Consider the following 5000-nt stretch of genomic DNA (forward strand, 5'->3'; position numbering starts at 1 on the left):
AACACACTCAGAGAGTCAGAAATATAGTATTATTTATATTGTATTGCATAGTAAATTTTTGCAAAACAATTTATCTCAAGTTTTGTCAGATGATGGAAAACTACAGATCACAACACTCGTAACTGGCACTCGTAACTACATGTACTATTTAAATTGTTCCACGTTTCATCCCAGAAATTGACTATAAAATACGTGAATAACATCAGTTATTTAATAGATTATTTTTCTTTATAATTTTTATTTTTGTGAAATATCTGCACTCCAACTCAATATGGAAGTAATAGCAGTAAACAGTACTACAACTATTGTCATTAAACAGTAGTATATAATTTGCACTTTTCTAACAACCCTAATAGGATGTACTGTGGTAGAAAATAATGAAGGTTTAAAAGGATATTTGCCAAATGTTGATATTAGTGGAAAGAAATGCACCAGCAGGGGGGGGGGGGGGGGGGGGGGGGGGGGGGGATAGGCTCCAGACCTTGTGCCATTGTAATTTGAACAGCTCAGAGGATCTGACAGACATCCCTCTGCAGCCAATGACATCAGTATATCTCTCAGTTCACTTTGATACAAGTATAAGTAAGGTTAACTTAAAGCATGAATTATACAAGAATATACGATAAATATATTTACAATGGAGCCAAATGTTAAATACTTGATATTACCTGGCTTTCCTTGGTCAGCAAGTAGTTGCATTCCGAGGGACATTTACATGTCCCTCATTTATGTATAAGTGGCCCCTCAAAGACGGTCCGCTCACGTCACAGTGAGAGGAAACGCCCTCCTATGGTTTCTCGTCTGGTTTTAGAATGCATATTCTGCAGGCTCCAAGTTAGAGTTAAGATAACTAATCCATGCCCTGGTTAAAATCAGACACTACCAGCTTTAGGATTATGACTGCATATGCCACAGACAAATAAAGTGGCATTGTTAACCATTACAAATGCATATTTTACTGTTTAAATGAATATTGCTTTCAAAGGGCTCATCTCTTAAACCCATGTGGTACGTCATGGTGATTTAAGATCAGGTTAATAAACAAGGCGATGAATGGATTTTAATGAAAGACCTCACTTCATATAACTAATGTATGATATGTAACTTCATGTAACTAATGTTTAATATATAACCCTTCTGTACGTAATGCTTGAATAACTGTATGAAATGGAGGGCCAGTAACTGAGCATTGTGATTTGCCAAGGACATTTTGGAAGAGACCACACAATTAGGATATAACGTGGAGCCCGTTCGAGAGTTCTTTGCAAACCAACTACGGTGATGTTGTTACTCTCTGCTGTGACAATAAAGCCTTGATCATTCAAACCTAGTCCTTCTCGACCTCTTGTAATTTGTTTAAGTATCAGGCCGTGGGTTTTATCCACGACAGCTAACCTGTAGATATATTGCACATGTTCCTGTTCCTGCAAATAGCAGGCGACCTATTAGCAAACATTCTAAACAAACACATTGATCTCAGCCGGTTGTGAACTTTAGAACACATTGACATTGACCCCTTCATCATAATCTGCATCATTGTCTATCTATCTTTCATTCTCAGACACTTGACCTTGTTGCCATGGTTTTTTAGCTTACTTCAAAAGTGCATATGTGTGTGTGTGTGTGTGTGTGTGTGTGTGTGTGTGTGTGTGTGTGTGTGTGTGTGTGTGTGTGTGTGTGTGTGTGTGTGTGTGTGTGTGTGTGTGTGTGTGGTGTGTGTGTGTGTGTGTGTGTGTGTGTGTGTGTGTGTGTGTGTGTGTGTGTGTGTGTGTGTGTGTGTGTGTGTGTGTGTTCACCTCCTGACTACTAATTAATGCAAACGATTTGGAGGCGCGGCTGCCTGTTAGCACAGAGGTGTTTAGCGGCCTTATGCTAACACCCTGCTGTTTACTCACGTCCTGTGCAGCTAATAAAGAAGAGAGTTCAATTAAAAGTTGTTTTCTTTCTCCCTGTCTTGTCCCTCCCTCTCTCCATCTCTCCATCTCTGTCTCGCTCTGCCCCTTCCATCCCTGGATATTGCTCATTGCGGTTCAGATTGTTGTCCATTAACATGTCGGTAAACATTGTTAAAATGCAGACATAACTACGACAGCCTTCAACCCCTCCCATCATGCAGTTCACCTGCTGAACCCTGAAACCCACCAACTCCTTCTCCTATTTTTACTTTCTTTTTCTCCTTTGCTCCCTTCAATTGTCACGCTCTCACGCCAAACCCTAGTCATTTTTCATTTTTAAAATGAACCTCCAAAAATGCCATGCGCCAGGTGAGGATCTGCAGAGAACGACCTGTCAGAGATTGATAACCTCTGTGGCCCGCAATCAGTCAGCAGAGAGCGGGGATGAAATGGAGTGAGGGAGAAAAAAAGGGAGCTGTCCCATCTTTCTCTCTCTCTCTTTGACTGTGTCTCCCTCTCTCTCCATCTCTCTCGTGGACTCTATTTCTCTTTCCTTCTCTCTCTAACTGTCTATCTCTCTCTTTCTTGCGTCTTGATCTCTCCCTCTCCAACTCTCATTGTCTATCTCTCCCTCTCACTCTCTCTCTCTGTCGCTAACTGCGTCTGTCTCTCTTCCCCTTTCTCACTGTATTTATCTCTCTCCCTCTCTCACTGCGTCTATCTTTCTCTATTTATTCTCCCTTTGGGTTATTGAGCCTGTGAGACTGGTGCCAAAGAGACAGTGACACAGTGGCCCTGACATTTATCACCAGAGCTCAGTTTTTACATCCCATCGTCCTCTTCTGCCCACCGCCCTGAGGAAAACATAAAGAAAGGCTTGCATGCATACCACCACCAAGGCCACACGCGCCCGCCACAGAGCACCATGATATTGTTATCCATCAGCCACGGCCCCCACATCAGGGCAGGGGGCCCGTAAATGGGTTTCATGTTACTGCGCCGTGACGCCGTCCCACAACTCCTCATCCTTTCCCAGGGACCACAACATCCATCCCCCCAACCCCCATCTACAGATGGAAGATATATGCTAATTGAAATCAGAGAGGAGCGAAACCGCTCATTGTCCTTCTGGGTGAGTGTACCTTTAGAGGCTGATCTGGTGATCCGGGGTTTTGGTGAGTTATGGTGGAGACTGCCTTGGGGTAGGAACCGCTGCTATTATGGTTCAAGGGCAGCAAGATGGGTGTTGGACTTGTGACTGAGTGTGTGTGTGTGTGTGTGTTTGTGTGTGTGCATTTGTGTGTTTCTGTGTGTTTCGGTGTGTGTGTGTGTGTGTGTGTGTGTGTGTGTGTGTGTGTGTGTGTGTGTGTGAGTGTGTGTGTGTGTGTGTGTGTGTGTGTGTGTGTGTGTGTAAAGGTTTGGTGTTGAATCTGATGCGAAAGCAGAAGCACGGCCAGCCTTAGTGAAGTGACATCATCGCTTAAAATAGAAAAACAACTTTAAAATGAGTGGTTGTAAATAGTGTTCTCGGAGGTAAACATCCACGCTTTTTTTTTTTCCCGTAAAGGTCGTCCGTGCTTTCAGCTCTTTGTGTGTGATTGGCCCGCTATTGATTTCTTTTTTTTTTCTACGTGCAGGCGAAGGTTCTAAATCCGGGCGCTAATTAGAAAATGAGCCCCCTGGGTGAATATTAATTAATTGTTGGTCAACTCTTAATGAATATTATGCAGTGGGGGGAATTCAACTCCCCTTCATGCCCAAATTACATTCGTACTAAATGACCACGCGCTGAAGGTTACCTTAGAGAACGACTGTCGGACAGAGCAGTTTAAACTTGGTTTTGTATTGATGTGTGGTTCAGTATAATAGACAAGGTCAGAAGGGCCGTCTTCAACCACACAAAACACAGTAGAGGTATTGTTTATTTTTATTGCAAACTTCCAGCTTCCAAGTTCCCAGATGGTAAGTATGTTATGTTTGGATAGCAAATGACTCTAGTTAATGAAAGTATGTCTTTTCATAATGACACACGCTTTTTCTTAAGTGTTTTTCCCAGCGATATGAGGGGAGCTTTAATAAGAACTTCTTCCAATTTTGGATAGAGTGGCAAATGAACCATGTCGAATAAACCGCTGCCAATTAAATGCACATACTCACACACATTATTCAATGTCACGTGCTCAGGGATACAGCTTTGTTATTCTGTTATGACCATAGTTAGATGCTGCCTTCAACTCTCTATTTTTGTTATTTTTGTTCCTGATTTTCTTTGTTTCTCTCTGTTGAAATAATGAAGGGTTCTTCCCCCTAATCTTCCTTTTTCATTGTCTGCCTCTCACTCTCTTTCTTAATTTTTGTTATCTCTTCCCATCAGTAAATGTAACTCCTAATCAACCGCATGCATAATTTAACGAGTAACCAAACACTAATTAGATGATAATTGACTAAACACAGGTGATATCACATATTTCATCACACAGTTTATTCGCTCATTTGTTATTTCACAGACACTTTTAACCAAAGTGACTGACTGTGAATTGAAAATGCATCTCATTAAGGAGCTTGTAGGGGTTTTGGAGGCTACAGGTAGACTGTGGAAATTTGGAATTGAACCAAACACTTCTCAAACTGCCGGCTGGAGAGAATTCTTATTTTTATGGAAGTGGAATCATATAACACAATGTAACCCGACGACAAACAGTTAGCACCGCCAACGTTTAGCTCAAGAGATTGGCTTTGATTTAGTAGAATATTTTTACAGTTATATTGTCTCTCTCTCTCTCTCTCTCTCTCTCTCTCTCTCTCTCTCTCTCTCTCTCTCTCTCTCTCTCCTCTCTCTCTCTCTCTCTCTCTCTCTCTCTCCTCGTCCCTATACCTGTCTTTCCCATTTAGGCCTTATTCATAATTCCATGCCGCTCTAATCCTGCTCCACATGTTCCTTTCTCTGTCCCTTGTTGCACGCTCGCTCATTCTCTCTCTCTGCTTCGCATGCCCACACTCTGCCTCTCTCCATTTCATCGCGTAGTGCTAGAGCCTCTTTTAAAAAAAACATCACCACTCAGTACGTCTTCACAATATATAAATATATATATAAATACATAGGGA

Source organism: Gadus chalcogrammus, chromosome 20 (genome assembly GCF_026213295.1).
Source record: "Gadus chalcogrammus isolate NIFS_2021 chromosome 20, NIFS_Gcha_1.0, whole genome shotgun sequence".
NCBI classification, from domain to species: Eukaryota; Metazoa; Chordata; class Actinopteri; order Gadiformes; family Gadidae; genus Gadus; species Gadus chalcogrammus.